Source organism: Hippopotamus amphibius, chromosome 5 (genome assembly GCF_030028045.1).
Source record: "Hippopotamus amphibius kiboko isolate mHipAmp2 chromosome 5, mHipAmp2.hap2, whole genome shotgun sequence".
Lineage (NCBI taxonomy): Eukaryota > Metazoa > Chordata > Mammalia > Artiodactyla > Hippopotamidae > Hippopotamus > Hippopotamus amphibius.
Window position 1 is genome coordinate 26953753 of NC_080190.1, and position 19487 is coordinate 26973239.

The following is a 19487-nucleotide window of genomic DNA, read 5'->3' on the forward strand; positions in this document are numbered from 1 at the left end:
TCTCCCAGTGCCCACCCTTTCTGATCTCAGCACCTAGACAGCTGAAGCCACCCCCAGGCTGGAAGGCCCCCCTACCCCGGGCCTCCTTCGGCCCACCCTCCTGCCCCTGAGGAGGCCACTTCCTCAGTCTCTCCCCTGCTTCCTCTTCCTCCCGGATCCAGCCTACAGAGGGACGGCAAAGTCCAGGAGCAGCTGACCTGGCCCCCACCTCTACGCCTGTGCCTTGACCCTGCCTCCTGCCCACTGCCGCGGTCTCTCTCTCCAACGCTCAGGCTCAGCCACTGGGCATTAACGGGCAGGAGAGAGCCATGACGCAGGGCCCCACAGGGGCCACTGGAAGCCAGACCCCAAGGACCTGACACCAAATACTACTCATTGCCACCACTTACAGTGTGTCTACACTAGGTGCTTCAGAGGTAGTGGTGAAGGGCGGGCTCTGGAGTCAGACGACCTGGGTTCAGATCCCAGATCTAACGCTACTTGGTGCCTGTTTTCTCAATTGAAAATGGGGTTGACCGTAACAGTGCCTATCTCACAGGGCTACTGGGGTAGGAACCGAGTTCCCATATGTAGTGGGCTCAAAACAGGGTGGGTGCACAGGAAGTGCCATGGCCGTGGGAGTGCTATTGACGAGACACTTACAAGCCTGAAGTTGATACAAAGCCCCTATCATTGCCCCCCCCCCACAGCCGAGAAACTGGGACACAGAGTAGGAGAGGGAGGGTTGGGATCTGACCTCAGGTCAGCTGGCCTCGAGAGCCTGCACTCAGGCAGTGCACGGTGCAGGCCAAGCGAATACCGGCCAAGCGAATGGTCACGGGTACAGCCTTGGCGAGGACCAGGGACCACACAGGGCCCAGGCCAGATCAGGGTGCAGGGGAGCAGCAGGTACCCAGGAAGCCTCAGCAACGCAGAGAGGCGGAGCTGTGCGTCCCCGAGGCTGTGGGAGGGCAGGTGGGCAGCCCTGCAGCCCCGGAATCCCCAGCTTAAGGGAAAGGCCTCTGCCCAGAGCTGCTCTGCCAGCCGCCGGGGGCTTCTGCCTCTCGGAAGCCCTTCGTCCCTGGCTACCTCCGCCTCCTCCCCACGGCCTCTGACCTGACTCCCCTTTACCCCACCAGCGGGAGCCCCAGCACCTCCTCCTCCTCCTGCAAAAACTAGGCAGAAACTAAAACAAATAAGTATCCAAATCAGTTAAGAAAATTACATTTGCTGCCGGCACCCGGAAACACCTGCTCTGGGTCCACGGGCGGCACTGGGAACTCAGCGCCTGGACAGGGAAACGGAGGCTCGGGAAGCAGAATACTGCGTCCAGGTCACACGCAGCTAAGCTGGGATTTGGACGCACATCTCCCAGATATGAGTACCAGCACTGGCCTCTCCACCGTGTGGCCTCTTAGAATAACAACCCAGCTCTTAAAAGCTACAGGGCACTTTCACAAAAAAATCTTACTGGATTTTCAAAGGCCCCTATCACTTACCACAGGGCAGGTGCTCATCCCTTTCGACAGATGAGAGACATAGAAGCTCAGGGAGATAGAAATGAATTGTGGAAGATATAAAATGCCAGAGCTGAGTCCAGAACCCAGATATCAGACCTAGGAGTCTAGGGTCCTGGGCTTTGCCTACTACACAACACTGCCCTGAAGAAAGCCACCTTCAATTAAATAAACACGGCATCGGTCAGAGGAGCCCAGGGTCAGCACAGGTGCAAAAGTAAAACTTGCTGATCCCAATGTCAGCTGGCTCTGGACTTGGGCTGTGTTGTACCCACAGTCATTGTCCTGCTCTGCCTGGGTCCCTGCACCACCTACAGGCCTCGCCCCAGCCGGGCTCTGGGCCCATTCCCACGCTGCGGGGTGAACGGGGGTTCTGAGTTCCGGGGACCAAAGCTTTACACCATGCCCATGTCCAAAGGGGAAGTGGTGATTAATGCAGAGGGGCACCTGCCCTCACATGCCTGAGATGCAAACCTGAAAATGATCTGCAAAGAGAAAGGGGATGGCAGGTCCTTTCTGGGAGCAGTAAGCTCAGATTGGCTCTGAAACAGGGGCTTCTGCTCTGTGAGAACACAAGCCCCTGACCTGACCTGAGGTCCGGCCACTGAACTATGCCAGCTCTGCACCCACCACCCAGGGGCCATGACCTGGAACATAGTGGACTCTAGCCATGCTGGCTGCAGAGCTGAGGGCAGGACACCCAGGCACAGAGGCACCTGAGAGTACTGGGGTCTATTCAAGGCCTGTGGCTTTCATGCCCACTGAGCCCATAAAGGGACTCTATTTCCTGCCACTACACCTCCAACCCTAGGCCCTATCCCAGACACAGACAATCTCACATGGCATCGTCAGCCCCACAAACAGGGGCTCTTGTTCCTAAAGGCCTGGAGACAACCACGAGCATGTGGCTGGCTCAGTGCTGGCCACTCCTCCCTCTGGAGCCAGAGCTCAGGTGTAGCTGATGGAAGGTCACTGTTGGGACTGCGCTCTTCCTGCCTAAAGGACAGCCACTGCAGGGTGAATGCAATGACAGAAAACCCATTTTCCTCCCTGCAGCTGTTTCCGGAAGCTGCCCCATCTCCCAATTTGCACCTTCATCCATTGCTCCACCTTCCTTTCCTCTCTCTCCAGTAACATATTCAGGCTCCTCCTCCAAGATACCCCACCCTCCCTCCCACTAGCTGCTAGAGCCCCAGGTCAGACAATCCACCAGTGACCCCAGCAGGGCACAGGGCAGGCTCTCCAGCATCAAAGTTGAGAGGATGACGCCTTCCCTGGGAGCCAGGATTCCTGGTAAAACTCGACCAAGGGTTAGGAAGGTCTGCAGAAGCCTGCTTGAGTTTGGGGAGACTGGGGAAGGGCAGCCTCTTTGAATGTCTGCACAGGTTCCTTCCTCCCGGGGGGCACGAGGGCTCCAGGAGGTGGGTGAATGCTGCTCCTGGGTTGGGTCCCACTACTAGGCGAATAGGAGCAAGGATCACTCCGCAGACAGCCCCCTGCCCTCTCTAAAACAAAGCCCCACCCATCGCAGCCTCAACCCTGCTTAGCCAAACCCACTTCTGCCCGGAAAACAGATGTTCTCAGCACCAATTAAGGGAGGTGAGCTACTTCAGCCTTTGTTTGGGGGTCTGTTTTTACCAGTCATGACACCACTTCCATAGTTCGCTGTGTGACCTGGAACAAACCAATCTCCTCTGCGGGCCACAGTTTTCACATCTGTATAGTGGATGCATTGGACTCATGTATCTTTAGCTCTAAAGCAGGAGGTCCCTGAAGCAGGGCTGTGGGAGGGGAATCACTTGGGCAGAGGCAATCAAGAATTGCCTCCTCACTCTCCCACCCCTGCTTTCCACCAGGGTCTAGTGGAAAACCAAGGATGGGCCAGCATCTCTAACTTACTGCTTCTCAGTCCCCTTCCTGACCCCAGCCAACACGGGCACCTCCCCGAGGTTCCGTGGCCTGCTTTACCCCTTGAGATCTACTAGCCAGGCCAGGAGCCTGGTGTCAACCTGGAATCCCCTCCCCGGGCAGTCCCTGTGTCCTTCTATAATCCATGCCCTGGCCACCCCACAGTTCAGGACACTAGCATCACCCTGATCTGCACAATTCTGCCAACAGCCTTTCCCGCCTCAGGGTAGCCAGGATGCCCTTCCCGCCTGACGAATCGGCTGGGCCACTGCCCCGCTCAGCCCACAATGGATAAGCTCAACCGTCCTTTGGGGTGCATTCAAGGTCCTCTGTGAACCGGCCCCAGTCCATGCGCCTGGCCTCACCTCAGGCTGTGACTCCCCCCAGTCCCGAGGACCCACACTCCGTGCACTTGAACCACGTGTGCCCCAGAACACAGCGGCACCACACAGGTCCATGGCTCTTTGAACGTGGTTCCTCTACCTGGAATGCCCGGCACCACACTCGTCACTCAAAGCCTGCTACCTTGCCTTCATCTCTCAGCTCCGAGGGCTCCTTCCCCTGAGGTCATCCCAACGCCCCGGGGCAGACTAGGCCTTCTGCCTCCAAGGCATATCTGTCCCGTTTGCGCAGCCCCAGCCCTGCAGTGATGCCAAGGGTCCCCTTCCCATACTGGGAGCAACCTGACAGCAGACAGGTGTCTTTTTAGTTCTGAATCCCCAGCACCTAACATGGCAGACACTCGGTTTGCTCAAACTATATTTTATGAAGGAAGCAAGAAAAGGAGAGGAATTGGAACAAGGAAGGAAGACAGGCCGGGGGTCATGGTGAGTGGTTCCACTTGGCCCCATCTGACCCTTCTTCAGGCTCCAGGCGTCAGGCTTAAGGCCACCCTCCCAGCCACAATGTCCCACGTGGACCCAGTGGTACCGGAAGGCAACAAACAGCCTGACCCATGAACTCACAGCGTCCGGGTGGCCCTCCTTGTTCCCTGAGTTCTGCTAGCAGCACGAGCCAGTGCTCACTTGGGAAGAAACCGCCAAGAAGCCAAGCAGCCAGGTGTGTCCTGGAACACTGAGGAACCGGAGCCTTATCTGACCATCTTCCCTGGAGGCAGCGGGAGAGCAGCCACCGGCCCCTAACCGCCCACTGCAGGACTGCAAGGAGAAGACGCCAAAAACTAAGCACCTGGATCCTTCCCAGCCTCTCCCGGATTAAGGCAGCAGGGGGATGAGCCCCTCCAGCTTGTTTGCATAAACCATTTATAGCAGCGCACTCGAAACCCATGCCACGCAAGAAGAAAAAGGCCCACTGCCATTGCCTGTGGCTTCCCAGTCCGTCGTTTTCCCTTCTCTTTTGTTTTCTACTTTAATGGCAGGAAGCTGTGCTCAGGAGAAATCTCTACCCTGGCTGCTCCTGGCAGCAGAGGAGCTGAATTTTCCCTCCAAACTGAAGGAGGGTGAGGAGCAAGCATCCCTCAGGTGTCAGGGCCTTACAGACTGCAATTATGAGCATCCACGAGCTCATCCAGTCTTCTCAGTAACTGCAGGAGGCAGGTTCTTGCCAGCCCCCACTTTACACAGGAGGAGACTAAGGTTCAAAGAGGCTGACTTGCCCAAGCCACACAAAACTACTAAGTGACTAGAATGGACACTGTGGCTGACTCCCCAGCATCTCTTCTACGCTAAGATGACGGGGGGTCTCCACCCTGGCTACCCATTAGCATCACCTAAGGAGGTTATAAAACTACTGATGCCCAGCTCCCAACTCCAGACCAATTAAAACAGAAACTCTGAGGGTGGGACCCAGGCATGCGTGTTTCTAAAAGCTCTGCAGGTGCTTCTAATGTGAAGCCATTGCTGCACTCTGCTGGTATAAACCCAACACAATGGTTCCATTCCCCTTGCCAGTGATTGGGTCAAGTCTGGCCATGTGACCCACTTCTGGCCAATGAAGCACAGTGGGAAGTCTGCAAAACCCCTCTGAGAAAGGTCTGCTTGCGCCTCAGAGAGAAACACAAGAGGGGCTGCTCTTCCTCCTCTAGTTATTATTGTGTCTGGTCGTGATCCCTAGGACTGCCATGGCCATGTCGCTACCAGCCCAAAAGGAAGCCAACCCGTGGAGAGAGAGCAGAGAGATGGAAAGTTCGTCACCCTTGATCTCCTCTTAGAGCCCAGACTCCACCCACCCTGACATCCACCCACCCCTGGGCCTCCTGTGATCTGAGATAATACAGCTCCTCGTTGTTTAAGCCAGTCCAGGTCCGCATTTGTTACATGCAACCACGGCCCCAAGACAGCAGCAGTCACCTTCCCCATACGCCCCACCCCCGGCATCCCCTCTCAGACCATCCACCACAGGAAGCATGACTGACTGAGGGCCCCAGCTCTGGAGCTCTGAAATCCATCCCAGTTTGCTCCAAGGCCTTGCCTCCCACAGCAGCTCCCAGCCAGTGACCGAGGGGGGCGGGGAAAGTACGGAATCCCAGTGGGATTCCTCCGACCAGTGACTATGGCTCGGGCCTGAGGACTCCCCAGTGGCCTTGAAGAACTTTCTCTAGACTTGCACTGTCACCTAAAATGCTTCCACCAAACTTCCCTCATTACCTCCCTCCTTCACGCAAGCTCACTTGCACCGATGGCTCATCCAGCCTCTCCTCATTCCCTCCCTATTTTCCCTTACACGCACATTTCCTCTGAGAATTTTAAAAATTATTTTTGCATGTTTACTCCTCTCTTGATGTCCACTTAATACCTGACCTGCCTAACAACAGGCCTTCACACTTCATGCCTGGACCACTGGGAGAGCCACCTAAGTGGCCAGCCCACCTCTGAGTCCCCTCCACCCCATCCCCAATCCTTCCTACGCAAACCATGCTACTCCTCTACTCAAAAAACGTCAATCATCTGGGAGTTTCCTGATGGTCTAGTGGTTAGGATTCTGCGCTTTCACTGCCATGGTCCGAGTTCAATCCCTGGCTGGGGAACTGAGATCCTGCAAGCTGCATGGCATGGCCAAAAGACAAAAACAAAACCTTCGATCATTTTTCATTTCTTACACCATCAAGTTTAATTTCCTCTGCCTTTCTTTATAGGTAACTGCTGATTTAGACCTGCCCCACCAGCCAATCGTGTTCTTTCACTTACACACCCGGAGACTCCCCATGGGAGAGCAATGCTGGCTATTTGCAGGGCAGAAATGATTGACACAGCCCATTCCCAATGAACACCAAAGCTGCCTGAGATCCAAGTACCAACTTTACCCATTTCCACAGATGTTCTCAATGGCAAAGTCTCCCTCAGACTCCCTCCCTTTTCTTTACCGGCTCCCCCCATAGAATATTTAACAAGAGAAATACATTTTACATACTGACAGCCCTCCAACAACAAGAAACAGATCCTCTCAAAGACTGTTACAATAATGCAAATGATTATTATTCCCAAATAATAACAATATGAAGAGGAGGATGATAAAGCTGAAGATGGTTGTGAAGGTGAAGAAAACAGTAGTGGTGATAAACTATGAAAGCAGGAATAAAAAGTATTCTAACAATATGATCTCAATGATATAAATATATATGCAGTAGAATTGACTCCCCCTTGACCCATCGCCATATTACCAAATTCCTTTAGAAACTGGATTTGGTTGCTAGTAACAAAAACCAGAGATAATATAGATTTTAAACACATAAGGTGTTTCCTCTCACACAGAAGAAGTCTGCACACATGCAGCCCAAGACTAGAGTGTAGCAGCTCTGCAGTCATCAGGGGCCAGGCTTCTTTTATCTTTCTACCCCATCATTCCACATGACACTTCAAGGTTGCCTCATGATCCAAGAGAGCTGCTGAAGCTCCAGCCACTTTGTCCATATTCCAGGTAAGAAGCAGGAGGAACACAGAAAACCAAAATCAAAGGACCTACACCAGCTATCTGCTCCTCTTTAAAGAAACCTTACTCAAGTCCACCCAACAATTTTAATTTACATTTAACTGACCAGAATGTAGTCACATGGCTAAACCAAGCTATAAGGGAAGGTGGAACATTTAGTCTTTTAATGGGACACATTTCCCCAAAGGAAAGCAGGGTCCTCAGCCATAATGATGAGCTCCATTCTCTCTGGAGCACTGATGCCACAGCACATAGATTTCAAAACTGGTGGGGTCTTCTCTGGTGTCCCTGTGCACCTGCGGCTCCCTCCAGCTGGACTGGATGCTCAGTACAAATGTTGTTTATGAACTTGTCTATGACAGGTTGAGATGCCACAAAACTATGTAATTTATTTTAATATTACATAAAATGTAGTAAAAGTCCCTTTTAAGAGAATGAAAAGAACGAAAAGCCACAGGGGAAAAATTATTACAAAGTACACACCTAATGTAGAAACTAGAATATATACAGAACTCTCGAAACTCAAAAAAAAGAAGACAACCCAATAAAAAATAATAGGCCAATGAAAAAGAAGGAAATCCTGCCATTTGTGACAAGTTGGATGAACCCTGAAGGCATTATCTTAAGTGAAATAAGTCAGAGAGAGAAAGACAAATACTGTACGATCTCACTTAAATGTGGAATCTAAAATAGGCAAACTCAGAGAAACAGAGAATAGAGCAGTGGTTACCAGAGGCTGGGAGCAGGGGAAATGAGAAGATGTTAGTCAAAGGGTATAAACTTCCAGTTATGGGATTAACAAGTTTAGGGATCTAATAAACAGCATGGTGACTATAGCTAAAAATACTGCATCACATACCTGAATGTTGCTAAGAAACTAGATCTTAAATGTTCTAACCACAAAAAAGAAATGGCACCTACATGACCATCACAAAAACAAAACGGTAACTATGTGTTGGGTTGGAGGTAGTAGCTAACGCTATGGTGGCAATCATTTTTTCAATATATAAATGTATTAAATCAACACAATAAGTATCTTAAGCCTACACAATCCTTGTGTCAATTATATTTTAATTAAGCTGGAAAAAATGGACAAAAAATTCAATAGACACTTCCCCAAAGTAAGATGTACAGATGGCAAATAAGCATACGAAAAAAATGTTCAATATCATCAGTTATTAGGGAAATGCAAATTAAAACCCTGGTGAGGTACCACGATACACCTATTAGAATAGCCCAAACAAAATGATTGAGCATACCAAGTGCTGGTGAGAATATGGAGAAATTATAACACTCATACTCTGTCGGTGAAAATATAAATGGTACAACCATTTGAGAGAACAGTTCGGCAGTTTCTTTCAAGTTAAACATACGCCTATTATATGATCCATCCATTCCACTTCTAGGTATTTACCCAAGAGAACAGGAAATATATGTCCGTACATAGACCTACACATAAATGTTCTCGGCAACTTTATTTGTAATAGCATAAAACTGAAAAGAACTCAAATGCCCATCAACAGGTGTACAGATAAACAAATTATACACCCATACTGTATAATACCAGTAAGCAATAAAAAGGAGTGAATGTATACACATGACATGGATGAATCTCAAAAGTACACAGTGGAAGAAGCCAGAGGAAAAGTGGGTACAGTCTATAGAATTCCATTTACATAGAACTATCAAAAAATGCAAACTAATCTTTAGTGACAGAAAGCAGATCAGTGGTTACTTGAGTATGAGGGCAGGGGGCAGGGAGGAGTAGGAGAGAGGGATTACTAAAGGCACAGGAAACTTTTGATGATGATGGAAATGTTTGTTAACTTGATGGCACTGATGGATATATATGCATGTCAAAACACATCAAATTGCATACATGTGCAGTATACATATTGTATGTCAATTACACTTCAATAAAGCTGCTTGTTACAATCCATTAAACATGGATGCAAGAGGACTGGGTGGGGAAAGAAAATTTCTGTTTCTGTTAAAAATAAGTTGAATCAATTCCTCAAAAAATGAAAAATAGAATTACCATATGATGCACCAATTCCACTTTTGGGTTCATAACCAAAAGAATTGAAAGCAAGGGTATTTGTACACTGATGTTCACAGCAGCACTGTTCACAATAGCCAAAAGATGGAAACAATGCAAGTGTCCATCAACAGATGAACGAATAGACAAAATACAGCATTGAAATACTATTCAGCTTTAAAAGAGAAGAAAATTCTGACCTATGTTACAACATGGATGAACTTTGAGGACATATGCTAAGTGAAATGAGCCAGTCACTAAAGGACAAATACTGTATGATTCCACTTATTTGAGGTACCTGAGTAGTCAAATCCATACAGACAGAAAGTAGAACAGTGATTGCCAGGGGCTGGAAGCAAGAGGGGATGAGGAATTCTTGTTTAATAAGTACAGAGTTTCAGCTGGGGAAGATGAACAAGGTCTGGAGATGGCTGGTGGTAGTGGTTGACAAACAATGTGAAGGTACTTAATGCCACTAAACTGTATACCTAAAAATGACTAAGATCGCAAATTTTGTTATGTGTATTTTACTACAATTATTTTTAAAATATAAACAAAAAACAAATAAGTTGAATGCTTTGGAAGGGTTCTCTAAAGGATGGACACCTCCCCGAAAAAATGCTGTCAAATTATATAGGCAAGACAACTGCAAAATACTATCTAAAAAGTAAATTAAGAAAGCAATTCCACTTACAATGGCATCAATAAGAATAAAATTCTTAGGGATAAATTTAACCGAGCAAATGAAAGATCTGTACACTGAAAACTGTAAAAACACTGATGAAAGAAGTTAAATGACACAAATAAATGGAAAGATATCTAGTGTTCATGAATTGGAAGAATTAATATTGTTAAAATTCCCATATTACCCAAAGGAATCCCTATCAAAATTCCAATGGAATTTTTCACAAAATAGAAAAACAGTGCTAAAATTCATGTGGAACCACAAAAGACCCCAAAGAGCAGTCTTGAGCAAGAAGAGCAAAGCTGGAGGCATCACACTTCCTGATCTCAAACTATAACAAAACTAAAATAAGCAAAACAGAATGGTATTGGCATAAAAACAGACATATAGACAGATGCAGCAGAGAACTAACAAATAAATCCAAGCACTTATGGCCAACTGATCTTCAACAAGGGTGCCAAGAACACAAAATGGAGAAAGGATAGTCTCTAAATAAATGGTATTGGGAAAACTGGTTATCCATGTGCAGAATTATGAAATTGGACCCCTCTCTCACACCATATACAAAAACCAACTCAAAATGGATAAAATAAACATAAGATCTGAAAATGTAAAGCTACTGGAAGAAAACATGGGGAAAATCTTGACATTGGTCTTGACAATGGTTTTTTGGATGTGATCCAAAACCACAGGCAACAAGAGCAAAAATAAACAAGTGGGATTGTGTCAAACTAAAAAGCTCTGCACAGAAAGGAAGGAATCAACAGAGTTGAAAAGACAATCTATGGCATGGGAGAAAATATTTGTAATCCACACATCTGATAAGAGGTTAATATCCAAAATATATAAGGAATTCAAACAACTCAGTAACAACAACCAGAAAACAAATAAACAAAAAAAAAAAACACTAATTTTTTAAAAAATGGCCAAAGGCCCTGAATAGACATTTTCCCAAAGAAGACATACAAATGGCCAGCAGGTACATGAAAAGGTCTTCAGCATCACTAATCATCAGGGAAATGCAAATCAAAACCATGAAATATCACCTCACACCTGACAGAGTGGCTGTCATCAAAAGACAAGAAAGAGGGACTTCCCTGGTGGTACAGCAGCTAAGACTCCACACTCCCAATGCAGAGGGCCCTGGGTTCAAACCCTGGTCAGGGAACTAGATCCCACATGCCGCAACTAAAGAGTCCATATGCCGGAACGAAGATCCTGTGTGCCAGAACTAAGGCCCGGCACAGCCAAATAAATAAATAAATATTGAAAGAAAAAAAAAAAGGACAAGAAACAGCAAATACTGATGAAGATGTAGAGAAAAGGGAATCCTTGTACACTGTTGGTGGGGATGTAAATTGGTGTAGGTTCTCAAAAAATTAAAAATAGAACTACCAGGGAATCCCCTGCCAGTCTGCTGTTAGGACTCCATGCTTTCGCTGCCGAGGGCCGGGGTTCCCTGGTCAGGGAACTAAGATCCCACAAGCTGAGCAGCCGAAAAAAAAAAAAACTACCGTATGATCCCACAATTCTACTTCTGAGTATATATCCAAAGGATCACACTATCTCAAAGAGTTATCTGCACCCCCATCTTCACTGCAGCACTATTGATAATAGCCAAGATACAGAGGCAACCTACGTGTCCATCTACAAATGAATCAATAAAGAAAATGTGGTATATACACACAATGGAATATTATTCCATTATATCAGATTTCTTTTTAATAATATTGTCCTGCCATTTGGGACAACATGCATGAGTCTAGAGGACATTATGTTAAATAAAATAAGCCAGACAAAGACAGGTTCTGCATGATCTCACTTATATGTGAAATCTAAAACAGTCAGACTCATAAAAGCAGAGTTGGAACGGTGGTTGCCAGAGGCTGAGGGGTAGGAGAACCGAGGAGAAGTTAGTCAAAGGGTATTACTCATAACTTAAGCAATAAACTGTTTTTAAAGCATCTGTTGCTGGTGATGGTTGTAGAGTTGATTTTTTATTTACTATTTATATATTTGTTTACTTAGTTAGTTATTTATTGCCTGTGTTGGGTATTCATTGCTGTGCATGGGGTTTCTCTGGCTGCGCTTTGTTGTGGTGCCCGGGCTTCTCATTGCGGTGGCTTCTCTTGTTGCAGAGCATGGGCTCTAGAGAGCAGGCTCAGTAGCTGTGGCACACGGGCTTAGTTGCTCCATGGCGTGTGAGATATTCCCGGACCAGAGATCGAACCTGAGTCCCCTGCATTGGCAGGCAGATTCTTAACCACTCTGCCACCAGGGAAGTCCCAGTAGAGTTTAAAACGGTGACAAAAATGATGAGGAGGATGCAGTATGATGTCTGTGACAGGGAGGTCCAAAACCACACACAGGTTCAGGAGGAGGATTGGGGTCTTCTAGAGAAGCCCTTAAGGGGTTCGTTCCTTAATTTCTTTGAAGGGGAACCAGACCCAGCCAGCCCCCAGAGGTGTGAGAGGTGCCATCATTGACTTAACCCACTCCCTCCTTCTTGAAATGCCGTGTGGGCAGTAAGTGGAGAGCAGGCCACACTGAGGTGCCTCCCATGGCACTTGGCAATAATTTTTCCCTGAATTTTAGCCTAAAAAATTGACTGGTCATGGGGCTTCCTAGGTGGCGCAGTGGTTAGGAATCTGCCTGCCAATGCAGGGGACATGGGTTCGATCCCTGCTCCGGGAAGATCCCACATGCCACAGAGCAACTAAGGCCGTGTGCCACAACTACTGAGCCTGTGCTTTGGAGCCCATGAGCCACAACTATTGAGCCCATGTGCTGCAGCTGCTGAGGCCCACGTGCCTAGAGCCCGTGCTCCACAGCAAGAGAAGCCACAGCAATGTGGAGCCCGCACACCACAACGAAGAGTAGCCCCCACACACCGCAACTAAAAGAAAGCCTGTGCACAGCAAAAAAAAGACCCAACACAGCCAATAAAATAAAAAAATAAAAAAATAAATTGACTGGTCATGGATCAGAGCATGCAAAGTTACCCTCAAGAGACAAAACAGCCCCAGACCTGGTGGAACTTACAGGAGGCTTGACCAAAGGCATTAACAAACCCAAAGCAAAGACATCTTTATTGGCTGCCTAGGCATCAGGGGAAGGAGGGTGTCACCGAGGCAAACCGTGGTGGGGGCCATGGTGCACAGCCAGGGAGATGATGTCCCGCCAGGCTGGTCCACGTGTTGGGTCCACCTGGCAGGCATGTGTCTGTTGGTGAAGTGGCCTGGACAGGGTTCAGGTCCCAAGGTCACTCAGTCCTCAGATTGCGTCCCCAGCTCCCTGTCAGATGCCAGGTTCACCCAGCACTTGAGTCGCTTCCTGCATGGGGAAAAGGTACCAATAGTTGACACACTGTCCAGTCCATCTGACGGTCCATTTCTCACTGGGACGTGGTAAATTGACTTCTGATTTGATTCATGAGTTTTTGTGAACTCGCTTAGATGAACCAGGAGCCCCCAGTCCTATCAACTCAGGCAAGACACGATGGAGACGGAAATTTGGGGCCAGCTCAACCAAGAGCCAAACACTGGGCAGGGGAATACGCGCCTGGCACTGACCCATCTATGGGGTCAGCAGCCCGCCCTGCCCCACGGCTCACCATCTTCAAACTTCTAGTAATAAGTTAGAAACGCCTCCTCCTTAATGAGCTGTTACTAGGCACCCCCGGGCTTTAGCCACATGCCCTACAGCTACGACTTCCTTTAATTCACACGACAGCCCTGTGAGGCGGGAACTAGTATGTCTACTAACAGATAAAGAAATTCAGGTTTGGAAGATCATGAGATTTCCCCAAAGTCAAGACCCAAGAGTCAAGATTTGAACCCAGATCTGACTGACCCCCAGACAAGTGTTTCACAACAGGTGGTCCAATACTGCCTGATAGTCTTGTTTTAAGAAGCAGATCCCAGGAACCCACCCCCAGATGTCCTAAACCAGATTAACTGGAGGGGGAGCCCAGGAACCTGCATTTTTCAAGCTCCCAGGCAATCCACAGGCCCATTAAGGTCTGAGAACCACGGCGCTACGCCATGTCACAACCTCCAAACGCTGCTGTCAGGACCTCCCGCGGCCTCTCCGGCCCTCTGGCCTTTCTTGGCTCTGCTCCCACTGCAGCCACAACCTCTCCCCTGAGCTTCACGCTCCCACATGGAGCTGCCGACTCAACATCTCCCCCAGAAAGCCTCAGGGCTCCTCTGACCCATCCCCAAACTCAACCCACAATCTGCCCCTCCAAGCCTCCGCTCCTGCCAGGTGTGCTGTGGAATTACCATCCCCCCAGCTACCTGAAAACCCGGGCACCATCTTGGATTCTCCCCTCTCCCTAACCCCCACCCCCACTCACGTACCAGTGCTGCCACGCACACCTCCTAAATGTGTCTCAAACGTGTCCCTTCCTCTCGTTCACAAAAACTGCAGTTCAGGTTTTGGCAGCCTTCCCCCAGACAGCTACACTCCCATCATAACTGGTCTCCCTGCTCCCACCGTGTCCCTCTTAAATCCACCCTCCACACAGGGCAGCTAGACGGAGCTATCCAGAAAGTGAAACCCAAAACCTTCGATGGCTCCCACTGCCCAGAGACAGCCCAGGCCTCTGTGGACATTGGTCCATACATCATCTCCTTCTACTTTTAATGCTGAGTTAATGTTTCACTAGGGGATGGTTTGCTCTTGGCAACGAGATGATCCTTTGTAAATGAGCGCCTCACTAACGGCGTAGAAGCAGATGTTCAATGTACCTTTATAAACAGCCTTGGATACGCGTACTAGCGTTACTGCTAAGGGAGCTGTGCACGGAATGCTCATAGTAAACAAGGCAAGGTCTCCCACCCTCTGTTCCCCAGCACCAGGGGCTCCTGGGTAGAAAGTCTCAGGCCTGCACTTTCTCTCTCTCTCTCCTCTTCCAGTCTCGGGAATTCCTATACTGGTAAGTTACAGCTTCCTATGTCCCAGCTGTGTGTTCTCCGTAAAAAGAATAAGTGAATAAATGAGAAGTTATTTTTAAAGGATGTTAAAAGGCGGGGGGGGGGGGGCTTCCTCTAGAAAGAATATCTAAACACGCTCTTGCTGGTTTTCGCGTAGGAACCTGGGATCGAGCAAAGGAAGCAGCACCACAGAGCCCCAAGGCCAGCCTGGGTGCACTTTGCAGCTTGGAGGTCAGCAGCCGCTCCCATTCTGGTTATCGGGCACTCAGTATAGACATTTCACACACATGAGTTCATGTCATCCTTGCAAAGACCCTCACTGCTCCCTTTGGAGCCCTGGGTTTTGAAATCTCTGTCCGCAATTATGTAGCCCAGCTCATAAGTGTCAGAGTCAACACGGGAACCCAAGTTCTGCCTCTAAAGCTCTTGTTCTTGCAGAGAAATCATAAAGAGGCCGCACCCCTCTTACACAGAGGGGCCCCGGGCACAGGGAGGGACAGTAACCCGCCCGATGAGCTGGCTTCCACAGCCCATCGCAGGTAAGGCATGTCCCTGACCTCTGTTCATCCAAGGCACACCCTGGGCGACACACAAAAAAGGCTGAGTCCCCAGGACAGGTGGGATCCCAAAGTCACAGTGGCCGCAGCAGAGTCGAGACCAGAGCCCAGCTCTCCTGGATCCCTCAGCCACCTCTCCCTCTCATCACCCGCTTCCTTTCTTTCCCTGCCTCCTCTCCACGCCCCCTCCCCTCAGCTCACTGCCCTGGCCTCTTTGCGTAGCTGCTTCCCAGGAGCCTTGGGAGATTCCCAGACTGCAGGCCACGTGCAGCCACCTGCCTCAGCCCCCAGCCCACCACGAGCGCCACCCCCACCAGCTCCTAGGCCCAAGCCCCCCTGGCACGGCAGAGGGGTCTGAGAGCCAGGGAACCAGGAGCCCTGCACTCTAGACCTCCATCTGCTTCAATCTTCCCTATGGCTCTGGGCAGGCGCCCTCTCCTAGCTGAGCCTCAGTTTCTCCCTGTAAAAGGGCAGGATTGGACAATATGACCCCAACCCATCTCCATCTCTGAGGCACTGGGTGTGGCTGGTGTCCTAGGGCCAACCTCTGTGTCACAGACACCTTGGTGACTTTTGGAGGGGCCGCTTGGGCCACACCCTGGGGAGGGGGTGCGACGGGTCCTCCCCAAAGCCCCACTGACTCCAAGTGAAAAACAATGAATTTCATTCCAAATAAGGGAACTTAGAGCAAAGTTCCCAGCCTCGGCCCAGTTCCGGCTGGTTTATGTTAGCTGGACAAGACTAAACAGACCTTCACAGTCTCAGTATTAAGCATTAAAAATGAAAAAACGACTGTTTGTCTCTGTATCATGGGGTGAGGGAGAGGTCGGTGCTTCCCTAAGGCCCCCGAGAGGCTCAGCAGACCTGAGGGTGCCGGCTCCTAGAGGTGGGGTTTCTGAGGAGAGGCCCCGGGGAGGAGAAAGGTTTCCACAGGCAGTGACGCGGGGCAGGCACAGGGGGATGGCGCCAAGGGGCCCGGGGTAGAGGGCGCGTGAGGCCCTTCGTGTCTGCAGAGGTGGGATTATGGGGGGGAACCAGACGATAAGAATGTGGAGAGGTGGAGAGAAAGAGAGATGCAGAGAAGCAGTAATGCAGCCAATGAAAAGAAGACCCTAGAAGACTCCTCCTTACCCCCACCTCAGCTGCCATGACCAGGAGGCCAGGGCGGGAGGGGAGGGACTCCGCCACTTCCTGGATCGTACAGCACCTGCTCCCAGAGGCCCCACCTGCCTCCTGCAGTGCGGACACCACAAACCTGAGATAAGAATTTAATTATTTACAAAACAGAGACGCCTGAAGCAGGACTGCCTTCCTGTTTTCCCACAGGCTCCCTCTAGACACACAGGCCTTTTAGCCTAATTGGGCAGGGCCTGCCCCTCCATCCCTCCATTACCAGGGCCAGCTCCTTTTACAAAGCGCTTTGACACTGCAGTCTGACAACCTCAGGTGGCAGGCATCACAGTTCCCACCGTAGAACCAGCACTCGGGGATGGATGCGTCCTACTCAAGGTCTTTCGTCTGTGGATGGCAGAGCTAGGATCCGTGGTACCCACAGCTTCTGAGTCCATCTTCGGCCTGATCGTCAAGGCCCCTGCACGCACAGGCCACGCTGTCACTGGCCAGCCTTGCTTTATTGCCCATCAGCGGGCAGCTGCATCTGCTCCACCTGCTCCACCTGCTCCCTGCCCCCCACCCAAGAGCTAGCTCGTCTCTGGCCACACTTCCCTGCCATTCTTCAAAGCAAGTCCCTCCTCCTGGAAACCCTCCCTGACTCCACTCAGCCTGACTGACCACCCTCCCTTCCTGTGACCTACCTCAGCCCCGGTGGTCGGCACCACTGAGGGCAGGGACCACGTCTGTCCCCAGAGGCTGGCACGAGGCCTGGCACCTGGGAGGCACCCAAAGAACATCTGTGCCGTCAGGGAATGAATGAATGAACCAACCGTTCCATATTGCTTTCACCTTCTCTTGCCTTTGCCCAAGAGCCTGGTATGCAGGAAATGTCATTTCAACAAAGGAAAGAAAGTGGGGCTGTTGCAGCCCTGAAGAGCCCCCGGAAGAAAAGTCTGAATTCCCGAGGATCAGCCCATTCTTGCACTCATTTCCAAATATCCGTCAAGTGCCCACTGTGTGAGCCAGTGATACAACGGGGAGCAAGCCAGGCAGTAAAAGATGCTAATAAGTAAACAGGCCCTGGCGGCCTGTGCAGTCAGTGCCAGTGTGATCAGTGCCGTGAGGGGAACACAGGGCAGCAGTAGGAGCAGATACAGAGGCCATCTAATCTAGCCAGAGTGGTCAGGGAAGGCTTCCTGGTGGAAGTGATGTCTAAGCCAGGACCTGATGATTGAGCCTAATGATGGCAACAGTAACTAATATTTATTGTGCATTTGTTACTAGTCAAGCTTTACCTCCAATAAAGAACTGGGGTGTGGAGAAGTGAAGCGTCTGGCTCCAGGTGGCTCAGGCACCAAAGTCCAACTCCAGAGCCTGAGCCTCAACCACCCTGCCTGCCTCTCCTCCCTCCTCACATCTGAGGCGTGACTGACTGGCCCAGATCCCCGCCCCCCAGATGCCCTGGGGGAACTCCAGAGGTCTGCTGGACAGCACTAGAGTTCAATGTCTAGGTTGTGATTCCATAGCCCAGAGGGACCCCAGGCCTTTCAGCCTTCCATGTACCTTGGCCAGGCCCAGAGAGTAGGGCTTGAGGGTCCCTGCAGACCCGGACAGAGCCAACCCTACATCCCTGGGACAGACTTGGTGATAGAGAAAACTCCATCTTCTCAGGTTTCCTGAGTTTCCTGGGCCACAGGAAAAGAGCTCCTTCCCAAAGAAGTTCTTCTGGAACATTAGGGAAATTGCCCCCAAGCTGGAAACTCCTTGCTGGTCTCAACCCTGACAGCTCTGCACCATTCACCGCTGGGCCCCTTGCACAGAAAAGAGGAGGACCTCTAAGACTGGAAAGTCCACCTGCAACGGGGCAGATGGGGGCTAGGAGGTCACCAGCAACAACCTGTCTGCATCCCAGCCGCCCTGCAGAGCACAAGGGAGAGAGCAAGGCCCCTTCAGATCACAGTTACATCACGTCTCCCCTCCCACCCTGGCCGGGCTGTGTGAGAGCTGGCCCACTAGGGCGGGAAGCCACTGGCCCTGCCCAGCCTTGCTCCTGCCTGCCGGAGCCACACACCAAGCCCCAGGGACCCAGATTTAACATATCCCACTCCATGTGAGCTCCCTCTCCCCAGGGGCCCCTCAGCACAAGTTAAGATCCAATTGGCACTAACTGGACCAAGCTGGCAGCGCCCAGGGCGGCTTGAGCACTGTCATCATGGATTTGACTCACGAAACAATGGCTGTCAGTGCCTATGGAGCCCACCATTAGTGTCATTTTGGAGGATCAAGCAAGCTGGGATGGTGCTTTGTGAGTCAACACCACTGCCTGGCCAAGCTCTCAGCTAGAGACCTTACAAGTGATTTACTCTCAGTCTCACATCCAAGCAAGGGCTCAAATCCAGCCTTCTGATCATCAGTGTATTGGTCCATTCTTCTTCTGGTGGTTCCAGAAAGTCTTCCCTGGAAGCAAAAGTAGGTTCTAGTTCTTCCTGTCCTCACAGTGCACAAGACCTCCCATCTGATAATAAATAAAACCCCAAGCCCAAGAAGGGAACCTCAACCCAATCCTAGAATATGAAGCCCTCAAATGGACTCTTGGCCCCCAAACTCAATGCTCAACTGCAATCATGAATCCTGGACCCTGAAGTGAAAACTCCTCCTACGAAAAAAATTCTCATCCCAGCATGGAACTGAGACCCCCCAAACAGGTGCACCAATACCGAGCCAAAATCTTCCCTGCAAAAATGGCACCATCACCCCCCAAATAGAACCTTGTATCCTGGGAACGAACCCTTAACACCAGACAGCAAACCCCCACTTTCAGAACAAGCCCTGAATCTTGGAAAATTCTATTCTCAAAGCCAGCCC